The sequence below is a fragment of the Lissotriton vulgaris genome, chromosome 2_1 (assembly GCF_964263255.1).
Source record: "Lissotriton vulgaris chromosome 2_1, aLisVul1.2, whole genome shotgun sequence".
Classification (NCBI taxonomy): domain Eukaryota; kingdom Metazoa; phylum Chordata; class Amphibia; order Caudata; family Salamandridae; genus Lissotriton; species Lissotriton vulgaris.
This window is the reverse complement of record NC_141687.1, coordinates 1710024803-1710049864: the sequence shown is the minus strand read 5'-3', so window position 1 is coordinate 1710049864 and position 25062 is coordinate 1710024803.

The window sequence follows — 25062 nt, the reverse complement described above, 5'->3', positions numbered from 1 at the left end:
ACTTGGCAAACAAGAAACGAACCTGTACTGGATGCCCCCCTGCTCTCCAGCACATCTGGCATGATTGTACCCACCTTGGGATACTGTCTCCTTTCCACACTGCCTCTGGGCACCTCAAGCCTCAATCATCCCTTCATCTCTTTCGAAGTCTTATCTCAGACTGCTTCTTGGCCAGGCCCAGTACTTCAAATTATACTACTATAACTATACAGATGGCATACACATCACCCTGTGGCTGTAAAACCTAAACTAGACTCTTCAGAGCTATACCTTTGTTTTTGACCCAATGGATGGCAAGAAGTTACCTGAATCTGAACTGAACGTATTGAAACTGTGATCCTAACCTGCATAGAAAATAAAAACTACAAGTCCATAACAATCTTGGCCCTTGAAATCAGCCCTCATCTGGCAAGATGTACTGAAATATGAAACCTGTTAGTCATCTTGAACTATAGTCAGGACCTCTGGAATTATGCTGTTGTGCATAATTTTTGCATAATTGTAGATTTGTCATATCTGCCACTTAATCCATCTTCTGCCCCACAATCTGCAGGTTTTACCTAAAAACTAATTTTGTTTCTAGCATAAACGGTTCAAAAGTTACTATAAACACAGCGTCACATGGTGCTGTGCAGTTGAAGGCCCTTTACAAAGGTTGACTGGTCCCCTTTCTGTAGATAATTTCTATATTTGGATGTTTAATTGGTACTAAGAGGTGCAACTAATGCCCAGACAGTGCTAACAAGTTTACAAATGGCAAAATGATGAAATAATACGATCTCAAAATGTGTCACATAGGGCTGCATTTAATGAACCGATCAAAATCTGATTACAATGTACCTTAATTTTCCTAATTTATGTTGTATTTTGTGTTGTCGATTCTTTATGTTCAATAAAAAGATCTATAAAACTGTGGGCCATTGTCACTCAAAAGGACTTTAGGAAGCCCTTCCTTTAAAAATACCTTACCTAAGAATTGAACTACTGCCCGGGAATCTGCTTTTTATAACAACTTTAATTTTAGGCCATATCAAAAAGTGAGCTACAAAAGTAATAGTATAACTTAACTTTCACCTTTCAGTGACTGATCCAATAACATAAATTCTAATCCTTCCCCAGGGCATGTTGAGACTTTTAAAAGGACGCAAAGGCGGTTTACACACAATTCTAGACATGTCTGATTCATTCCACAACACACAATCTCTGATCTTCCTTTCAATTGTCATATCCAACCCTGGCCACCAATATAGGTTTCCTATTCTGCTCTTAGTCTTAGAAATACCCAAATATCCATCATGACAAGATATTCAATAGTTTGTCACTCAGATTATCAGGCAGAATCCCTCTTCAAATTCCTCATAACCTTACCATCAATAACTGAAAGTTCATATTTCAATTCCTAGAATACATGGAACTGTTTAACCAACGTTTTCTTTTTACGCCATCCCTCAATGACCATTCTTTGAATTTCTTTCAAAAAATATCCTCCCACTCCTTTTTTGAGCTACCCTCTTCTCCATTACCTACCTCTGCCACACAACATCCTCTAATACTTCCGAAGGAACTTATTTTATATGTAATAGAAATCTGCTAAAGCAATCTGCATTACATTTTTGATAACAAGTCTATACTGTACCTCATAATTATAAATAATATATTTGACAGAAATATGAGCTAATAGTGGAAAATTGCTATGTAAATCCGTGGTTGTAAGTACTAAGTACTTTAGTAAAAGGTGTATGATTGGAGCACATTAACACATGTGACGATCAAACAAACCGAATAAAATTGTCTAGGCCCCACGTACACACTATGCTTCCAGTTCTATGATGGAGTATTTTTTCTTCAATAGGAGTGAGTGATCTTTAAGCTAAAACAATTACACATTCAGTCCAGCACCAAATCTCTACCAACTAGAGTCAGTCGTTTCAATGCTTCTATACTTAGAAACAAAACCTTGTAAAGGTAGTGCTTTGCAAATATTTTCCTTAATACTCTCGAAACTACCTAACATTTCTTGGTCTATGCAAATTTGATCTTGTTTTTAGCAATTGTCTAATACAATACCTTTTACTCAAAAACGTTTCAACAAATTTTGAATAAAATTCCACTCTCACATCATCTTTACTCTTAGGTGATGGTGAGTTTTTTATGGCTTCAATCAGTACTTTCTTAAGTTTGATTCCTGCTCCACTCACTTCATGACCCAAATATGATAACTTCTCTTGTGCAAATTTCACTTGGCATACTCCGGTGTAAACCCTCTTTTTTGCAAAATATCTACCACATATGACAACCTAGGGGCATATTTATAATAAATAGTGATAATTATCGCTAAATGAGCTTAGCGATAATTTTTTATCACCACGCATCACTGGATTTTATCGCAGAGATAACGTGCTATTAGCAACTTTTATCTCAAATGCGATAAAATATCCGGCGGTAGCGGCTCAATGCGTGAATATCGATGGAAATCCAGCAATATTCAGGCATCATCGCCAATAGGATCTTAACCTGAATATCCACCTCCCATTGGATATACAGGTTAAGAAGTGGTCTGAGCAGGCGTTAGGTTTTGGCGATATTCGCGCCTAGCACAAATTTTTTTATCGTTTCGCCTGCGTTGATAATAGGCGATGGCGATGTTAGCGACTGGTTTCAGCCGCTAACAGGTTGGGTACGCCCCCTTTGCATGTCATTAGCGATAAATATCGCTGACATGCAAAGCGGGCCCCAAACCGGTCACTATCACCTACAAGCTGTCGCTAACTGCTGCTAATAGGGCGATAATGCCCTTGATAATATGCCCCCTGGTGTCATGTTCTTCTCTTGCTCTTCCCATGACTAAGATGTAATCTGGAAAAAAATGACATGTTTAATTGCTTTAATTAGCTCATACATCAACTACTGGAACACAGCTGCTGCCGAGGGTAGACCAACTGGAACTCTAACAAATTGAAAACACCAAAATAGTGTGATAAATGCAGTTAACCTCCTGTTGTTAGAATGTGAGGGAACCTGGTGGTAAGCAGACGGAAAGTCAATTGATAAAAATCATTTAATATCTAGTGAGAGAAAACATTTTGTTAATTCTAGGTAAAGGAAAACAGTCTACTAAAATGTTCTTATTTAAATCTCTCAGGTCAAGGCACAGCCTAATTTTCCCATTGGTATGACTACCAAGGGGGTCGCCCAATGGGAGGATTCAATTGGTTCAATGATCTCGTCTAATTTTAATTTGTCCAGTTCCTTAGAAACTTCATCCTTAATGGTTACTGGAATATTCCTAGCCCTAAACACACGTGGAACAGCATTTTCTTTTGGGATTATTTAATGTTGGAAACCCTCTAATATACCAATCATACCCAAGAAAATGTCATGATAAGACTTAAATAGTTTTGATCCCAGATCCATATCAGACTGCACCACAAGAACTGTATCAGGCCTTTTAGGATCCATTATCATGCCACAACCTCCCTGATCCCTTCACCCAAATAGAGAATGACCTTTCGTGGAAACATAGTTTACACACAGCTTCTCTATTCTTAAATTTAAACACCGGAATTCTAAATCCTACAAAAAAAAATTCTGACCACACATCTTCATTAACGAATATATCTGGTGAATCAGAATCTGCAACAATTGACACAGATACTCCACTAAACAAAATTATTTTTCTGAGCATGAACAGCACAAATGCTAGTCTCAATTTCATTGCTAATACACATGTTAGTTACACTATTGTCTGAATCATCAGACTTTGAATTTGAATTATTCGATAATGCTTTTACTGCAATGTCTTTTCTTTTCCAACAAACCTCATAAAAATGCCTTATAATATTACAACCAGGGGGCGTGGTCAAGATGGCGGGCTGAGAGTTCGCACTTGCCGAGAGCTCCCGTGCCCCTGAAACCCTGCACCGCTTGCAACCGCTGATTCCCCCCCGGATCAAGCGGTGACTGCGCCTGGTGACCCCGGTGGTGGTGTGGAGTGGCCGTTGAGCTTTGATTGCCTCGCGGGAGGTGCGAATCTGACCGAAATAGCCCGGGGCGGAGCCCGCTGGGCGGCCGGTGTGCGATCCCGAGGCCGCGAGGCTTCCAGGCTTGGGGTCTCGACGGCGTGCTCAGCTACCTGTGGTGTCCCGTTGGAGTGTCTGAGCCGAAGTGGCCGAATAGGTGCCGGCGGAGGCTTCGCCGGCGGAGCGGAGCCGAACGGAGGAAATTGGAGAGAGCGGAGCCGAGCGGAGGAGATCGAGGGAGGCGGAGTCAGCCTCCGGCCGCTACGCAAGACCGGGGCCTGGAGAGTCCTAGCCTCGTACGGCCGTTCCGGCCGAGCTCTGGTTGTGGAGGAGCAGTATTAAGCCCCCGGGGGTGTTATTCTACTAGGAGTGCCGGCCCCGACTGCCTACGCCTGCCCTCCGGCGGTGTTTTTCGCTACTGGACCCGCGACGGAGGTAGGCCTCACTCCCTGGGCGTTGGCCCATTGACTGTAACGGGCGGCCATTTTGTAAACCCCGGACTGGCTGCCCGGCCTTGCTCGGGGCCTCTATGTGACGGAGCTTTTTGGCCGGAGTATAGCTGCCTTGGCACTGGTCACCTCTTCGCCGAGCGACGGCCATCGTTGATTCCCATACCGCCAGGATGTCGAACGCTAGGGGCCAGAGGAGGGGTGATCGGACTTTGCCGGACATGTTGGGGCGCGGGGCCCTACGCAGCGGAGGGAGCCAAACAGCCACGACCTCCCCGGCCCCTTCCAGAGGCGCTGAGGGCGGTGAACCCCCGGTGACGCGATCGTTCCTCGAGTCGCTGTTTAGCTCCTTGCGGGAGGATTTTCAGACTTTGAAGCAGGAGGTGGCCGGGGAGGTCCTCGAGATTCGGCGAGAGGTGGACTCCCTGGGAGAACGAGTCAACACCGTGGAAGAAGCAGGTCACTCCAGGGACGAGGAGATCACCCACCTGCAGCAAGAGGTCCTGCGGCTGCGGGAGCAACAGATCGAGCTGCAGGCCCACGCCGAGGACCTCGAAAATCGGTCCAGGCGGAACAACATCAGGGTCCGGGGCGTCCCGTCGGGCGAGGAGGGGGAGGACGTGACCGCATACCTGGAGGCCCTCTTCCGTTCAATTCTGGGGGAGTCAGAAGACTTCCAGGTTCGCATAGACAGAGCGCACAGAGTGGGCCGCCCCCGCAGAGCTACGGCGCCCCCCCGGACATCTTGGCCTTCCTGCCGGACTTCCCCCTAAAGGAACGGATCCTTCGCGAGGCGCGGCGGCAGCAGCCTTTCCGATTCCGTGATCGCCCGGTGGCCCTCTATCAGGATTTATCTACGGTTACACTGCAGAAAAGAAAATCCTTCAAAATCGCCACGGACTTCCTCCGGGAACAGGGGACACAGTACTCTTGGGGGCACCCTTTCCGCCTGATTTTTCGGTGGAACGGAATATTGCACCAGCTCCGGTCCCTTCAGGATGTCTGCACAGTATTGGGCATCACAGCATCGGATACAGACACCCCGACGTCGCGCCGCAGACGCAGCACCCGGGACGGTTGGCAGCAGGCGGGGGAGAGGCGCTCCCCGCCGCCGGAGCGGCCGGACTCGCCCACGATTCGGGCGGATATGTCGGCCGCCATCCAGGAGGCCTCCAGAGCGACGGCGACCGGTGAAGTGGCCCTGACGGCCTGAACTCACTCCGGGGGGAGTCTGCATTAGCCTTTTCTTATCGCAGGTGCGGGGGTTCTGGGGGCGGGTGGGGCGGGATGGCGAGTGCAGGTGTTGGTGGCTGGACGTCCACTAAACTGACTTTCCACGGCCTTGTCCGTAAAGGACCGGACTGGGACAATGACTTCTTTCTATGGTTTGAGAAGCGGGGGACAGGAATGGGAATTGCAGGGGGGTGTTTTGAGTTTGGGGGTCAGCGAGGGGACTGGGAGTTGGGAGTGGTGTGGGGTTGGGTTTGTGATGTTCCAGGGGAAGGGGAGGGTTCCTTCTGTTGTGGGGTTCGGGGTCTGTACTGTGCCGCAGAGATGCCTATGTTGCTGCGCGCTGGGGTTTCGTGAAGTGGCTTCTATGTTCGCTTGCTGGGCCTTGCCCGCTTATGTGCATTTCGTTGGTTCCCCTCCTTGATGGCTCTTAAAGTTGTCACTCTGAATGTGAAAGGGCTGAACAATCCGGTTAAAAGGCGAGCGGTACTGTCTCTGCTAGAGAATTCCCAGGCGGATGTCTGCCTGTTACAAGAGACCCACTTGCTGGCAAAAGACTGTCCCAGAAAGCGTACCCCTAAGTTCCCCACGCAGCTTTTCTCCTCCAGCGCTTCCAAAACGGCAGGGGTTGCACTTCTGTTCTCCAGGGGGTTCCGGGGGGAGATCTTACACAAAGTGGCAGAGCAGAAAGGGAGGCTCTTGGCGTACAGGATTAGGGTGGGAGGCTTCGTGCTGACTGTAGGCTCTATCTACGGCCCCAATGACCGCCAAGAGCAATTCTTGCATAGGGCACTGGATGATGTGGCGTCCACCTCTGATAGGCACATAGTGTTGGGGGGGGATCTGAATCTGGTTTTTGATGCGGCGCTAGACAGGTCTGTGCAACGGCGCCACCAGTTGGGAGAGCTTTCGGGCTCGGTTCGCACCCGACTTGAGGAGCTGGACTTGCATGACATGTGGCGCCACCTCCACCCTTCTACCCGCGCGTACTCTTACTTCTCCCACGCACACAAGTCTTATGCGCGGCTGGACCATTTACTCGTGTCGGGACCGATGCTCATTTTCGCCTTGAACGCTGACATGGGGGTCCTCTCTCTTTCCGATCATGCGCCGGTAGAGGGCACCTTCAATCTGCCCCCGGTGGCCCGGCCGAGGGGGGTTTGGCGACTCCGGGACACATTATTGCACAAGCGGTCGACGGTGGAGCAGATTCGCGCGGCCATCGCGGAATTTCAAAGCGTAAATGACAATGACGAAACCTCCCGCGCGACGCAATGGGCAGCTCTGAAGGCTGTGCTTCGGGGCGAGTTTATCGCTCTCTCATCTGGCGGAGAATAAGGACCGACAGCTCAAAAGGGACGAGCTTACCCAGCAGGTGCGGGAGCTGGAGCAGGTTCATCTCAGAACGGGAGCCCCCCGGATCTGGAGGCAGCTGAAAGCCGCCAGAAAACTCTTGTCTGCCCTGGACACGGACCGGGCGGAATACGCGATGCTTCGTCTGAAGCACAAGTATTATACCGGTGGCGACCGCTGCGAACGGCTCCTAGCCAACAAGCTCAGGGTGCAACACCAACAGCACCGAGTGAAGGAATTGGTTACCCCGGCCGGGCACCCGGTCACGGAGGATGAGCAAATAGCGGAAGTTTTCCGTAATTTTTATGCAGATCTCTACACCGGTGAGGTCCCTTCTGCTCAGACAGAGACGGACTACCTGGAGTCGGTTCAGCTCCCTTCGTTGACGCCAGAACAGGCCCAGTACTTGGAACGGGAGATCCGTATCGAGGAGGTGGTCACGGCGATCTCCCGGCTCAAGCCGGGCAAGGCCCCGGGCCCGGATGGCTTCATCCCTCTGTTTTATAAAACCTTTTGTCAGGAGCTGGCGCCTCTGTTGACCCGCCTTTTCAACACGTTCGCGGAACCGGGTGCCATTCCCCCTGAATTCCTGCAAGCCACGGTCTCCGTGATCCCAAAACCGGGCAAGGACAGGACCGCCTGTGGGTCTTATCGCCCTATCTCGTTACTGAACACGGACTTGAAAGTGTACACCAGCATATTGGCAGCACGCTTGGCACTTCATCTCCCGGGCATGGTCGACCCGGATCAGGCGGGCTTTGTACCTGGTAGGCAGACAGTGGACAACACAAAGAGGGTGACTCATATTCTTGAGAAGGCCTCCAGGATCCCCGGGGAAAGAATGCTCCTTTCCATAGATGCGGAGAAGGCATTCGACCGGGTGCACTGGCCCTACCTGGAGAAGGTCTTGGGCAAGTTCGGGATAGGCGAGAAGTTTCGGCACTTAATCTTCAACTGTTACCGGTTCCCGTCTGCGGTGGTCCGAGTGAATGGGGGCAGCTCCCGGCCCTTCCCCATAGAGAGGGGCACGCGACAGGGATGCCCTCTGTCCCCATTGCTCTTTGCTCTTTATATGGAGCCGTTTGCTCAAAGGGTTCGGCAGAACCCCGACATTGTCGGGGTCAAGATGGGCGCATTTCCCCACGCGATCAGCCTATATGCAGATGACGTCATTTTGACGCTCGATGACCCACGGAGGTCGCTGCCGGCTTTCATTGCTGAATTGGACCTCTTCGCCGCGGTGGCGGGCTTCAAGGTGAACCTTGGGAAATCAGCTGCCCTCGACATTTCGCTCACCGGCGCCACCAGGGCGGAACTGCAGAGACTTTATCCTCTGAGCTGGTCCAGGGACCAAATTCCGTATTTAGGGATTCTGTTGGCGCCCTACCTCCCGGCGATGGTCACGGCCAATTATGCGGCTTTGAGCTCCAAAATCAGAGAGGAATTGGGCCGGTGGGACAAAGGCACGTTGTCGCTGCTCGGTAGGGTGGCCGCAGTAAAGATGACCCTCCTGCCTCAGGTGCTATACCTGTTTAGGGCGTTGCCGCTCCAGCCTCCCGCAGGGTGGCTTGCAGAGACTCAATCGGCCATTGCGCGGTTTGTGTGGCAGGGCCGTAGACCGCAGATTAAGAGGAACATTGCAACGCTGGCGCCCGAATCTGGGGGGCTGGGGATACCAGATTTACGGAAATACTTCCAGGCCACCCAACTTCGCTACCTGGTGGAATGGAGCCGGTGGGAGTCGGACAAGCACTGGCTGTTCCAGGACCAGGCGGTAGCAGGTAGAACGCTACAGGAGGTGCCGTTCTTGAGGAGGTCACACCGGCCCTCCAACCTCTACGCATCTTTTGTGACACGTGTCCCACTTCGTGTGTGGGACTCGGTGGCCATTAAGCATGAATTTACTACCTTCCCCTCCCCCTTCACGCCGTTAACTGGCAATCCGGACTTCGGTCCGGGACTGGAGCCTGGTGCTTACGACCGCTGGCGGGAGGCCCGCTGTTGCACTTTGCATCACCTATATGGCCCCGAGGGTGTCATCCCCTTTCGGGACTTACGGCGGGAATACGGCTTCCCTGAGACGGAGCGCATGAGGTATATGCAGGCGCGCCACTGGGCACTACAACCCCAAGTGCGCGACTCGGCGGATCGGGAGATCACGGTGTACGAGCGCTGGTTAATCACTCGCACGTCGGACGCTAAACTTATCTCCGATTTGTACAAGATGCTGCAGCCCCCCCCCTTTTACATTCACAACCCCGGTAGGGAACGCTGGGAACGGGAGCTCGGACGAGTGTTGAGCCACACAGAATGGGACCACATCTCCTACCGCTCACGCCACTCGGCCTATCACATGGGGCTCACGGAGACCTTCACTAAAATTTCGACCTACTGGTACCGCACTCCTGAGAAATTACATGAGATGGATAGATCAATCCCGGGGACGTGCTGGTGTAACTGTGGCCAAACTGGCACGCTTACACACATACTGTGGGATTGTCCCCTTTTGGCTTCTTATTGGGAGGAGGTTCTTGGTGAGGTGGACAAATGTTTTGAGATGGAGCTGCCACGGTTCCCTGCCTATGTCCTGCTGGGGTTGCCGAATGGGTTGATGTATCCTCTCAGGTCTAGAAGGGGCAGACAGATTGCGATAGCCTTAGGGTCAGCGGTGCAAAACATTCTCATACACTGGCGCTCCACTACACTTCCCACTGTTGTCGGCTGGCTGCATAGATTGTGGCATGTCCTTGGCATGGAGAAGATGTCTTTGGTAGCACTGGGGGATACAGATGCTTTTGAGGAGCTGTGGGCGCCTTTCCATAGCTTGTTGTGTTCTGAGTTCAGGGAGATCACCTGCCCCAGGTATCTTAGGTTGCTACGACTGACACCGCCACCGGATCCGCCTGTTTGATTGGTCGGAGTTGGCGTTGAGTAGCGGAGTCGACCGGAGGGTCGCTATGAGGGGAAAGCTGGAGGTCATTGGCACAGTACAGGGGGTGGGTTGGGGTGTGGTAGTTGGGGGGCTTTGTAGGTTGGGTAGGTTGTGGAGCAGGGTTGTTTCCCCATCCCCCCTTTTTCCCTCCCCCCCCTCATTTCCCCCTCCATTCCCTCCCTTCCCTTCTCCCCTTCCCTCCTCTTCCCCCCCCCCCTTCTTTCTTTTTTTTATTTGTCCTTAACCACAGGCGCACGAGCTGTGTATCCATGCCGGAAGGAGCCTATGACAGGAACTGAACTGCTTCGATGTATCTAGTACACTGTATGCATTTATTGTGGAGCACCTGTGGTTTTTTCTCTTCTTGCCCTGTTGTTTCCTTCTTTACCCTGCTTCAATAAAATACTTTAAACCTAATCTTACAACCAGAAATTTTCTGTTACTGTGCCGGGCATTTTTTGTCATTGGCATTAAGTTTAGATTACCACATCTGAAACATTTTCCAACACTGTTCATCCCTTATGTTGTTTTCTTCATACTGTTTTATCAGCACTAGATATTTTTGACATATCTAAATGAGATTATTATTGTTAAATTCTATTGTAGCATCTGTCTAATTATCCTCTTTATGATTGTCTTCCAATAAAAACTACTTTCGCACATCTTCCTGTCTATTCAACTCTTTTAACAATATCATTGACATCCTGTAGCAGTGATTATCCTTTTGCCCATAAACGTTCTTGCATACTGCAGTTGTAAGCATGCATCACAATCTGATCTCGAATAAGCTCATCATGAAATTGCCAAAATGACATGTTGGAACAAGATTTTTCAATGCAGCAACAAAGTCTTTGACAGTTTCATCCTTGCCTTCCTTACTTTCTGTAATAGAACTACATATCTATCAATACCAACACAGACCATTGTTGCTGAGTAAGCGTCAAGATCTTTCAAAGCATCATTAAAAACATTACTTTGATCAAATTGACTTGTTTTTTTTAGTCTGGTTATAAACCTTTAGACCCCTGGACCTAAGCAATATATGTTTTAGTTATTTTGCCTTTTGGTGTCAGATCATCATCCTCATCAATAATAGAATGCAATTCAAGAAATATTTACACCATTTTTCCCATTTCTTGCAACGGTATGTTTGAAGCTGAAACACAATTTGTGGGGGTGAAATGTTGAGAGTATTTTAATTTGCCCTGGATACTATAAGTGGTACATTATTAAGTTAGTGAAACAAAAGTTATAAACCTCAGTTCTGTAACACAGTGCTGTGGATCAATCAGTGAAAATTGCGACACTCTCTTTTACTGTCATATGCTCGAAGCGTTATATGAATTGTTCAGATAATGAACATATTCGTGCATTATGTGTATCTGAATGCATTTGAATGTGTTGTGAATTCAATATAAGATGGCCACTGGAGTTTGTGTATGTATGTCCACAAAGCACTGACATAATAGTGAGCAGCTTGAACATTCCATTGTGAATCCAATCCAAGATGGCCACTGAAGTTTGCATATGTTTGGCCGCACCATGTGATGTAATGGTGAGAAGTGAGAAGACGCTGTAGGGGCTGTTACAAGAATGTTCACAGGAGACTGAAAAGAAATATGTTTACAGAAAATCCAATCCACACAGAAAATAACAATGTTGACGCTAATTCAGTGTTACGATTGATGATGGAAACAGCAATGAGTTTGAGTGCCTGGGAATAGTCATCGGCAAATTTGTAGCGATGAGGCTGCACACGGAGAATAAGTAGAATGTTTATTCTTTCCAAAATCCCTGGCACAACTACTTGGTGACAGAGCAACTGATGCAGCGCTACTCTGGAAATAATTTCTAATACCATATCACCTTTCCCTGAAGTACAAAATCATACATCTACTCGTCAGTGGGGCCCATGACACCGCGAGTCACTCACAAAAACACTTCCATCTTACTTCTTGGATTGGTGAAATTCAAAGGAGAGCTGCTGTATCATAGTGGAATATCAACACTAAATCTAAATATTTATACTATTTACACCTGCAGTTTAAATGAGTTTACCATGGTTTTCAATAACAAAACATTTACTTAGACACGCCACCACTGTGGTTGACGAATCTACTAGTAAAAATTAGGCATAGGAAAACTCAAGACCAGCTTAATTCTCCATTTATTAGCATGTCTATAAGTTTATTCACTTTATTTATTTCTTTATTTCAAAACGACATTTAAAAGAATAAGAATGTATTTCAGTTAGTTTCATTTATTTTAGGAAAATTCAGAAATTGACATTTTAATTAAATTCAGAAATGCAAGTATTAAAAAAAGACAGATAGTTTCCAAAATTCCTTTTCTCCTACTTCCCTAACTTCCCTGAATAATAACCTCACCTAAAGTTCAGATCTCACCCATAGAAATAAAATATGATTCAAAGTCTTACATCTCAGGTAGAATCAGCATTCCAACAGCATCTCTCGAGGAAATCGAAAAGAAGTTTTTTCTTCAGTAAAATCAGCACTTTTTTCATACCTTTTTCACTAGCTCTATCTATCTAAAAGAGTAAATTTCAGCTTAAATTCAAGTTCTGATTGGAAGATTTGGGGTGGATGAGCATCATCTCGTCATTACAACATTGTTTTTCCTTCCGTCAGCTAGTTTTTAATGGGTTCATTGTTTTGGGCAATGTCCGGCCTAGTCATGTTCTCCATTTGCAACTTCGCAAGATCTTCTCACTTTCTGAACCATTGTGCTCATCCTTTTGGCAGCCATCTATACTTCCAGGCCACACCGTCCTTGAACTGCGTTCACTCCAGACACAAGCAGCTCGCACTCGGACTTGGATTTTATTCGCGCATGCGTATTTCTTTTATGACCACAATAATCGAGTGACTCCATTTTCTGCTAGGCCCCACGAGTCAAAAATGGGAACTATCATAGAAACAAACACAAATGAACGTTAATTTAAGAATTTTAACCCTTCTGTTTACCGCCCCCCCTTACTAAGGTTTTCCCTATTAGTGGTTACCTAGCGAAATAAGCAGCATTTATGCATTTTATACTCACTTATCCTTTGGATTCTGCCACAAAATACATAAACAAAAGCACATTTATGCCGCATTCCATTATCTCAAAGCTGCTTATTAGTTTAGGACACAACAGAATTACATAATTAGTTAATTATGCAACATAAGCATAATTAGTTCCCACGTATGTCTGTGTAGGTGCAACTTCTTATTCTAAGTTGGTTAACTTCACACGTCATTTCAATTAGTTCAAGTTTTTTTTTTTGTTGTAAATTTTATTGAAATTGCAAAGGTAAATGTCATACATTAAAGCAGCAAGCAGTACATGTCCACAGATATAGCGTGACGGAAAACACGTGTTAAGTTGCACGTGTTGTTCCCATTTACAAACCAATTCCAGTCCAGAGTATGTTTCGAAGTACAACACGGCCGTCTAGTAGTTCTGCTGATGCTGACCTCATTCGAGGCATTGGCAGCATATCCTCCCTGAACAGTGAGATCACAAATAAAAAGAAAAGACAACCCAAAGAAGAAAGGAAAAAAAAAACTCAAGAACAGTCCGCTATCTCATCTCGCCTCATCCGTAGCAGTAAGGATGGTTCATGTGCTCTTCCAGTGTTAAAATATAAACCATAGCTCTCCAGTATCTCATTAGGAGGGGCCCATCCCCTGTCCCTCCCTCGCAGATTCCGCCCCCTCCCTTACCATATCAGTCCGTACTCTCATCAGAATGGGCCAGCAGGTAATTCCGCAGCGGTTCCCAGATGTCTCTTGGTCTGGACCTTACGGGCAATTCCTCCGCATAGACACAAAGACTATCCCTGCAGTATACCAAATAAGCCAGCCAATCCTTCAGACCTGGTTGTCTACCCTTCCCCCACGCCATCGCCACCCTTCTAGCCGCCATGAGCAGCACCAACCTCACTAGTTTACCACTCGTGCCTTTAATGTGTGGGACACAGCATAGGAGGCATACCAGTGGCGTACAGGGGACATCCACACCAACCATTTCGCTCACGCAACTCACTACTGCCTCCCAAAAGGCAGCCACCGGCTGACAATTCCAAGCCAGATGCATAAAATCGGCGTCGTCTTGCCTGCATCTCTCACACCTTGCTGTGTCTCGCAGACCATACTTACATAGCGTAAGTGCACTTGATGTAAATACTTGAAGTGTATAATCCTGAGATTACCATTCATACATAGCTTGCCAGTCAGGCCGCATACATGTTTCCAGTTGACTTCCGAGATATCATCGTAAGGACACTCATTCCATTTAGCCCAACTTTCATCCACATTTACTTCCGATTCATCTTTATTTATTTATTTTGGAGATTTATAGAGCGCATGGCTGCCCGAAAGCGTCCCAGCGCTATCTGAAATCCACTATGCTCTCGGCGCATACAATTTTGGCAATAGGCGTTTGTTGTTAGATACCGTGAGGACCATCTGCAGCGACCTCAGAGCTGGGGGCTCCTCCGGGAAGGCAGTGTAATGTTCTCTGGCTGCACTCCTCAGTCTATGTACCGCGAACCTAAACATGAGTGTCTGATTCACAACATGTCCAAGATCACCTTGATCTAGGAAGGTGCCGTCTGGGTATATATCTTTAAGGTGAGTAATTCCCGCCTCTCTGAGCACTCTCATTGATGGGCCCTCGCTGGTGACCGACAGTCGCCCATGCCACTCTAGTCTCAGGTCCGGCGTGTAAAGCGGTAGCTTCCGCGCCAATCGTCCTATGAGCTGCCATGCGGATATCGTTGCATCTATGGAGTTGATCTCTGATTTAGGAGTACCCCTCGACCCGTGTGTGACAACACTATGCAATGGAACCGGAGCCACATCCCCCTGTTCTACCGCGACGTGAGGCGGGAAAGCATGCGGTCTGTACCAGTAGTACAAGCATTGAGCTTGTGCGCTCAGGTAATAAACATAGAAATTCGGGACCGCAAATCCGCCACATTCATATCCCAGTGTGAGGGTGGACCATTTAACTCTCGCGCCCTTACCACCCCAGACCAAGCGGAGCAGGTGCCCCCACAGCGTCTTGAAGAAGGATAGATTCAGCTCTATCGGTATGTTCACAAATAAATATAAAAAACGGGGCAGGACAACCATTTTGATGAGGGCTATTCGATCTGCCAACGACAACGGCAACAATAGCCAATTCTCGATCACACCCTCAAGATGCTCACAAGCCTTGTGTAAGAAATGGGGTTACCAAATCTCCAGGGGGGAAAGCATGAAGCAGAGTGGCCAGGCTAAACTACGGAGGACATGTGAAGCACTCATGCAGTATCCACAGACGACACACCAGGCACACTACAAAAGAGTCACAACACCACCTTTGGTTGGAAAAAGAATAAGTTTAGTGATATCTCCAACCTGCAAGGTAAAAAGGAAAAATACACTGGTAATCACAACAAGGCGCCAACTGGCGCCAGAGCCAAGTACATCAGGGGGGATTATTTACATGGGACGAAAGGGTTGAGTCCATAAGTCCATAGCTGAAATAAAGAAGAATGTGATTAAGTTATCAGTAGACCTGGGGCCAATCTGGCGGGGCCAACTCAGGCTCTCTTCCTTAGGGGGTGGCTGTAATTTCAAAATCCCACATTAGCGCACATACATCTCATGCGTTATAACGCCAATCCCCACCCCTGTAAGGGAAAAAAACAACAGAGCATCACAGCACATACTAGACAAGAGCAACTGTAAGAAATCAGTACAGCAGGCTCATTAACAAGGGGCATAAACAGGGGCCTGGAATAACTCATCAGGCCAGCATAGGGGCACACCTGCAATAAAAGGGCACAAAAGCATACAATCCACCTTCAGGGGTAAAACATCAGTATACCTTGGCTGCGGTAACATCAATAGTGACCGTAGGCTCAGGTCACAACATTTCCAGTGACAGTCCCCTCTACACCACTACAAAAGAGGCAATACCGTGGGGAATTATAACCTTGGCATCACAAAGTTAAGCAATATTTCTTGGGGGAGGCCTAGGCATCCACAAGAGGCCTCAACAGGAGCACCTGGGGCATATGTCTCCTTAGCCCACAACCTGCAATAAAAGCATCAGGCAGTTCTTTAGCATTCACAGGAGGGGTGGCATTTAAATAGGCACAGCTTCTTTATCTGGCCTGGCACTTCAGTAGGGGGACTCCTGGCCTACACAACCTAGTGGCAAACATAAGGGATTTCAGTGACCCACTCCCCTGTAGGTTAAACAGTTCCCCATCAGTCTCAGCATTTCCCTAACCAGGGGTTAATTCGTCCCTGTACCGGTCCCGGGGCCTAACTGAGGTCCTTGCCCAGTTCTAGGACTCTCTCTCTGGTGAGTTAGGGCCAACAGGGCCCAACAACAGTCTCCCCAGAGAAGGGGGGCGGGCACCGACCCTGTGCCCCGACTCCAGACCTCTTCAGGTGCAAGTGCCCGCTGCCAGATGGGGCACCTGTAAATTCAGGGTTGTCCCAGGGGCGGGCACCGATTTATGCCCCGACACCCCCCCTACTCCACTACACACAGCCCCACTCACCGGGACTCCTGCGGGTGCGGGGGCTCCTCCTACGCAGCTCCGGATGTTCTGGGGCAAATCTCTCCTGACCTCTGGAGGCCCCGCAACAACCTCTGCCAGCTGCTCGGGCCCTTCTTCCTCACTGGGGCCCGGGGTTACAAAAGCGGCCTCCGCACGACTGCAGGCTTCTTCGGCTTCAAGCGAGGGGGGGGCGCTCCGACCCTCCCATGGTCCGCACGCCCTCAGGCTACAGATGGGAAGGCTCCCTTACTCTCGGGGCTCCCCTTTCCCCACGGGGGCCCCGCAGCCACTGGTCACCTCCGGCCGGCTTCCTCAAGGCAGCCGCAGGCCTCCTCCTCTGCCCGGCCGGCAGCCAATCACTGCGCGGCTCTTGCGGGTGTGGTGCCGGCCGCCAATCACAGCGCGGCCGGCCCGAGGCTATGCCCACAGGTCTCCAGTGATGCACGGAGGGCGGGGGCGCGGCCAGTGACGCGGCCGGGCGCCCCCGTCACATGATGCGGGCACTTCCTGGCTTCACCTTCTCCTCGGCGGCCCCCTCCTGGTACCGGGGGTCGCCGCGACGTTAGTCACAGCGGCAGGGGCCCTCCACAGTCGCGCCGGGCTGCGGCGGTGATTTCCGGCGGCGATAAGGGGTAGGCTCCCTTTTAATTAATTAATTATCAATCACCAAAAGCGCACCAAAACGCAGGGTAGGCTCCTGTGGATGCTATTCAGTCATTTGCTCCTTGCGCCCACACAGCAGTTCTGGGGTAGAATAGCGCTTCCAAATTATAGCGCTTCCTAGGGGGAGCACAGCAGGCCCTCAGAACACTGCGCTTTTCTTCCCACAACGCTGGGTAGGCAGTCCAGGGCTTCTAGGGACACACAGCTCCTCCCAGTCCAGCGCTTAAGGGCAATGTAGCAGCAGCACTTCCAAAGGGGCCACAGCTTCCTGGGGGCACCAACCTCCCCAAACAGCGTCTGACAGGCGCACCTCACGGAGGGGGGGCGAACAGTTCCACAGCCAGCCCCAGGGGCACACTCCTCACCTCCTGGGGGGTTCAAGCCCACAGCATTCCTCCTCTTCTGGGCACCTCTTTCCCTCAGTGCTGGCGTAGTTCAAGGTCCCACAGCGTCAGGGACCTGGGGGGGCTCTCCTTTTGTCAAGAGCCCTGGTGGACAGTGGAGGGGGTGGAATGGATGCAGGGCCCAGCTCACAGGCCCATGTGGCGGTGACTCCTTGCAGCAGGTCCCCTCACATCCCTGTCACAGCTCTGTCTCTCCCTCTGGTGGCACTTCCCCCGTACTTATACCCTCCTCCCTCACAGCGCCAGAACTTTCTAGAATGTTGGGGAAAACTGGTTCACACTGGCTCAAGGGGAGGGGTTGAGCACCCTGGGTGCCAGGCTTCCCTCCAAAAGCTAGGGGTGGCTGGGTAATAATAACTAGACCGCCGGCCTAACGCAGTCAGGTGGCACTACCCAGGGCCTTGGCATCCATTTTAAAAACACAGGTGCATTTTTAACATGGGGGAATATTTTCTGCATACCATTTCACGACATTTAATTTTACAACAGGGCAACTCTTACCACACATGGTCTTTACATGTTTAATACCATGGGGGAGGCATTTCAATTTAGGGGGGCAAAAAGCGAAAAAAATTTGAAAGGGAAAGGGCCAAGTCCAACACCTTGCCATAGTTTTCCCTCACAACTATCGTCGGATCACGGTGTACCCAAACTCCCAGATACTTGATCGGTTCGTCCGACCACACCAGCGGATACTCAAGAACCGGGCAACTGGTCCTTTCCATGAGCGGGATTATGAATGACTTATCCCAGTTTATCTGGAGGCCAGACAGACATCCAAACCGCACAAGCTCACTTACCAGTTGGAGTAGAAATCGGGACGGCTCGCACACATTTAGTACCATGTCGTCTGTGTAGAGGGAGATCGAGACCAATCGGTGATTAAAATTAAGCGCCGTCTCCCTATGCCTCTGTCGGATCACGCATGCAAGCGGTTCCAGGACAATCGCAAACAGCATGGGCGAGAGCGGGCAACCCTGACGGGTGCCTCACCTGATCAGCAATGGTTCAGACGTCAAGCCGCCAACCCTTACCCTGGCCGATGGTGCTGTATACAGAACCTTTATCCATTGGAGAAACAGAGGGGGGAACCCCATCCAGGTCAGGACATAATACATGTATTGCCAACCCACCGAGTCACATGAAACATTGAGAAGAGAGTGCGCAGATTGTGTGATGTGGATCGCTCTGGTATAAAGCCCGATTGGTCCGGTAAGACCAGGTCCTGCATTAGGGGCTGTAGTTTAGCGGCAATGATTTTCGCCAAGATCTTTGAATCTATATTGATCAGGGACAGAGGACGATAGGAGTCACACCGCTCCGGGGCCTTGTCTTTTTTAAGTAGCGTTATAAGTGCCTCTCGCAGGGATGGTGGGAGTCTCCCCGTCTCATGCGCCTCTGCATAGACTTCCAGAGGACGCGGCGCCAGGAGATCAGCATATTTTTTGCAAAACTCGACCGGGAGCCCGTCGGGGCCCGGTGCTTTCCCATTGGCTAGTGCCGCTATTGCCTGCTTCACATCCTGCTAATCGATAGGGAGACACAGGTATTGACAGTGTGCATCCGATAACCATGCACACGCTATATCATCAAGATATGTATCCAATTACTCATTAGATGGCGCAGCACGTTCGCCATATAAATCAGAGTAATATCGGCGGAATTGTTCCGTTATGGCCTCTGGGGTGAAGTGCTCACCGCCTGTGTCATCCACTATTCGATCAACCCGGTGCTGCTCCAATCTCGTTCTAATCTTGGATGCGAGCATTCTTCCCGGACGGCCCGCCTCACCATAGCTCCTAGCGGCCTGCCTACGCGACATATATTTGATCTCCGCCTCCGCTTGCTCATAATATTTTCCTTAATCAGGTCCGCGATTTTAGCTTGCGTGTCTAAGTCCGGTCGCCGGGCATAATCTCGCTCCAGAGCTCCGAGGTCAGACTCCAGTCTCTGTAATCTCGCCCGTATATCCCGTAAAATGCCCGCCGATGTACCTATGCAGGTCCCTCTAATAGTGACCTTAAAGGCCTCCCACAACGTTGCTGCTTGGTCCACCGTGCCAGTATTTATCTCAAAATATTGTACTATTGCGTCATGTATGGTTTTGTCATAGAGTGGGTCTAGAAGCACTTCAGGTCACATCCGCCAAGTAAAAGGGCGACGGGTGCCGTCCAGGTTCCTCAATGACAACCGCACCGGATTGTGATCTGACAGTGTGTGGGCCAGAGTTGCTACCTCACTCACCCGCTCTAGTACGTCCTCCCCCACTAGCCAGTGGTCCACCCTCGACCAGCTGCCATGTATTGGTGTTGAATGCGTGCCCTCTCGCTTATCTGGATTTCTCACTCTCCACACATCTCGCAAACCAAACTTTGTCATAGCGCGCAATATGCTCAAGGCGACCCTGGGGGTGCGATGTGTTTCCGGATTAGATTTGTCTAGTTGTGGATTGAGATATGTGTTTAAGTCGCCGCCCCATATTATAGGTGCCTCCGGCCATCTACGCAGCTGCGCACATATCCGGGCCACACAGTTCGGGTCGTCCACTATAGGGCCATACATGTTCACAAACACTAGAAACGTGCCATTTAGCACCCCACACACCATCATACCAGAGAAATGGACTAAAGGGCGTAGCACCCCGTCCAATCCCTGGTACAATGAGAAACTCAAAACTATGAGGAAAGCCTGTAAGAATATGGAGAGACAATGGAGAAAAGAGTACAAACAGGAGGACAAAGACGCATATTTGACCACTCTCAGAACGTATCACAAGGCAATCCGGGTCGCCCGTGCTGCCTTTTACGCCACTGAGATAAATGCGAGTCCTAACCCCACGAAAACAATTTTTCAAATCGTGCAAAAACTTCAAAACGGAAACAGACCAGCTTCCCACATTACCTCCACGCAACAATGTGAGGATCTAGCTACCTTCTTCACGGACAAAGTGAAAAAAATCTACAACGCCTTCACCCAGGACAGTCCAGAGGACATCAATCCTCCTATCACCATCCTCGGAGACTCTAGTCTCACACGCATACCCGACATCACGGGTGAAGAACTCTCTAAAATTTGTAGAAAGGTGAAATCGGGTGCACCCACAGATCCGATGAGGCCTACTCACTTTCTGGAAGCCTTAGATTTCTTCCTTCCACCCCTAACCTTACTCCTTAATCTTTCATTCACCACAGCTACGGTCCCCACCTGTTGGAAACAGGCCTGGGTAACACGGATCATAAAAAAACCCTCCCTAGACCCCACTAAACCTGAGAACTACCGGCCCGTTTCTCTCCTCCCATGGGTCGCGAAACTGGCGGAAGCCCACGCTAACAAAATTCTAAGCGAGCACATGGCGAAAAACAACATCTTGGACCCCTCCCAACACGGGTTCAGGCCGGACCACATGCACGGAATCCGCGCTCCTAGCTTCCACTGAAAACTTACGGGAAATTATGGACTCCGGTAATAGTGCTGCGCTGATATTACTTGATCTCAGCGCGGCCTTTGACACGGTCTCACATGCCATCCTATTGAAACGCCTTGAAAATATAGGTATCAGAGACGCGGCACTCCAATGGTTTAGATCTTTTTTAACCAATAGATCGTTTAGGGTATCTGCCCCCCCGTTCATCTCCCAACCTCAAAATATAGGACAAGGAGTTCCTCAAGGCTCTGCCCTCAGTCCCTCCTTGTTTAACCTATACATGCAACCACTGGCGGAGGTTGCCAGAAAATGGGGTCTCACAATGGTGTCGTACGCCGACGACACCCAGTTGGTCATCAGCCTCAACCAGGCCCCCTCTCCTGATGCGACTAGATTCAGAGATGGTCTGAGCGCCGTTGCCAAATGGATGACGGCAAACTGCCTTCAACTCAACGGCGGCAAAACGGAGGTGCTGATAATGGGGAAAAACAATAACAACTGGAATGACCTCTGGTGGCCCCAATCACTGGGCCCAGCACCCCCCCCCAAAGACCCTAGCCAAAAACCTGGGAGTGTGGCTGGACTCTGCGCTCAGCTTCCAGTCGCACACAAAAAAAGTTGCCGCAACCTGCATTGGCTTACTAAGAAGCCTTACCCCCATCCTAGGCTATTTTGACTCTAAAACTCGACAACTCATCGTACAAGCTACCATTCTATCCAGATTGGACTACGCGAGTGTCTTGTTATTAGGAGCTAATAAAACTGAACTGAAGAGACTCCAACGGATACAAAATTCAGCGGCAAGGGCCATAGTAGGTCTCCCTAAAAGATGCTCGGCGAGAGCAACCATTCGCAGATTACATTGGTTACCCATGGAAGCCCGCATCCAGTTCAAAGCCCTCATATTCGCCTTCAAAATCATGAAGAACGAAGGCCCGGAGCTGCTCCGCTCGCTGTTGACCCCCTACACTCCCAAACGGAACCTCAGGTCCATGGGGCAACACCTAGCAATGGTACCCCACACTAGATTTTGCCGCATTGGAGGACGCTCCTTCAAACTACTAGGGGCCAAATTATGGAATTCCCTTCCCCTCAATATTCGAGGCATGGACAACATCCTAGCTTTCCGTAAAGCTATTAAAACCTATCTCTTCCCCCCCTGTTAGGTTCCTCCCTTTCCCCTTCTTCTCAGCTGGTTGTGTTATGGTTCCAGCGCCGGGACGCCCCGTTGCAGGGGCAGCTGTTGCGCTTTACAAAACTGCTAACATAACATAACATCGCACATCTGCCCTCATCATCAGCATACGTGTGTACCATCTTGAAATCAGCCCCCCTTCTCCCAGGACCAATACCCCTCGCACATACGAGGAATAAGACGCAGCAAATTGGAAGCCCGCCCACCTGCCCAGTACCCCATGAATCGTGTTCGAGGCCAGGTGCGTTTCCTGCAGCAATGCCACCTGTATGCCATGTCTCATCAAGTAAGCTGCCACCTTGCGACCCTTTTTGGGGGAGTTTAGCCCTCGCACATTCCAAGTCAAGCAAGCACATTCATTAGACATCACGTTGGGAAAGGGACATTAGTATCGAATGTCAATAGGGACGTTCCCGTACCACCCTCCTCCGAGAACCGGAAAGGCAAAATGCTATACAACACTAGTTTCACTTCATACATTGAGGATCGAGATATGCGTGGATAAAAAAAGGAAAAATATACAATAATCAACTTTAACAAACCGCCCACCACCCACTCCAACCTCCCTATCAGGTCGAGACCAGCCCCCCCCCGCCCATCCGAAAGCTACAACTACGTGGGTGATACCCGTGGGGGGAACAGGCACAGCTGCGAGCATCCGCACCAAGGTGCGGTCGCCGGAATTGGTCCCATGTTCGAACCCTGGGGACTACAGTGTCAATCCCTTTGTGAAAGTACATAGTTCCCTCTTTATCATCAGTGAGAGCTACAATTATTCCTCCCTATCGACCCTCGGACACAAGTTTGCAGAGCAGTCCCGCATGTAATAGCCGCTCAGCATCTCAGTTATGAAAGAAAGGTTCATCAGTGCATGTAGTAGTTTGCAGATGTGCTTCGTAAATTTCAATGCTGATTTAGCATCCAGGAAGAAATGATTCTGCTCCTCATGAGTCACCTTCAGTTTTGCAGGATATAGCATGGCATAGGGCACCGCTGCCTCATGGAGTAGTTTTTTCACTGGGACAAATTCGCGCCTCGCAGTTTGGACCGCTGGGGTGTAATCAGGAAAAAAGGATAGGGTGTTGCCTTTATATTGCACCTGTGCCTTCGCCCTGGCCTCGCGAAGGATCGAATCACGATCAGCATAATTAAGAATCCTTGCAATTATTGGGCGCGGTGGCGCGCCCGGCTTTGGCTTGGGCCCCAGCGACCTGTGAGCTCTCTCCACAATCATCACGGTTGACAGGGCAGGTCCAAAAAGTTTGCGTAGCATACCATCGATGAAGGTCTCCATCTTATTGATCGGTGTTGTCTCCGAAAGGCCTAGGATACGCACATTATTGCGTCTAGAGCGCGCTTCTAAGTCTTCGTTCTTCGCGCTTATCACCTCTAGGATCTTTTCCATTTGTAACAGTGGTGTGAGCGCCTTGGCCTGCGAGTCATGGTCATCTGAAACCCTGTTTTCCAAGACGTCTAGGCGCTTTTCATGCTTGTCTACCTTTTTCTTCACAATATCCAACCCTGTGGCTAAAGCATCTATCTTGCTATCAATAGTCTTCATCCCAGCTCGCAGTTCAAGTAGGATAGTGCGAGTGTCGTCATCTGCACCATCTTGCGCACAGGAGGCCCCTCTAGCAGCACCCTGTCCCTGTGCTTCCTCCGCAAGACGCGTCTGTCTCTTAGCTTCGAACGCCAGCTTGGCTTGTCTCGGTTCGGTCTTGCCCATTATTTCCACTGCTTCAGCCAGGCCAGACGCCAACAACCACACGAGCGAAGGGGCCCGGGCAGTGTATCTTCGTGCACCGCAGCCATGTGTAGCCGGTGGTCTCTTGCAGCCCTGTACGCACACAAGGCCCGGGGGGCCTCTCCTCTTTCCCTCTGCTCTTATTAATAAGCAATTGCCGGGTCAACGGCCCTAACGGTGCCTCCAGGCCCCTATATTCTCGCAAACCGGTGGTGTGCGCCACGCCTCACCGCCCCCCCGCAGCCCGCAGCCCCCACAGAACACCCGCCACGGCCCCCCACTCGCCCTCAGGCTACCGTGGTCCCAAAGGGCGCCGTGTGCAGACCTGTGAGCAGTGCACCATAGAGGCCCCAGGCAGTGCGCAGACCAGCAGGGCACCGCGAGTGGCTTCGCTTCAGCCTAGACCCGCCCAGGCCACACCGTACATGCCCCGCAGGCCGCACTTGTCGCTGCGTGCGCCCCGTGAGACCCGCTCAGCTAGCCCCCACAAGCCCGGCCTCTCACACAGCCCCCACTCACCGGCTGGCACTGTTGTCCTCCACTCCACCACCTCAGGGCACCGGCAAGCTGAGCAGGGGTCCTCCGGTCATCTGCCGCCTTCACACGCCGGGTCAGTTCCGTCCGATGTCCGATGTTCCGATCCGGGCGCCTCCCGAAGGTAGTCCCAGATCCGCTGCACTCGCACAGTACCAGCTCCCGCAGCAACAGTCGGGCCAGCTCTGCTGGGCAGGTAAATTAATAAAAGAGGGGGGTTTTACCCAAGAAAATCCACAAGGGACCTGGGTGCTATGTAGTGTACATAATGAGGGTCCCTGTGAACTGCATAATCATTATTCACATTTATTAAAGCAATAGTAGTAAGACAATCAACACACTGTAAATTAATCACAATGAGTAAATAATACAATTTATAAATTTGATAACAGCGCTCCAAAGGAAAGGGAGTGAAATAGCGTGATGCTGTGAAAAGAAAAGGAAGATTGAGAAATGATAGTAGTCGTGACAAATGAATATATCCAATTTCATTAGGAATTTAAACACAATAGACGGCTTCAGATCCCTGAGCCAAAGAAAGGGTTCATAACAT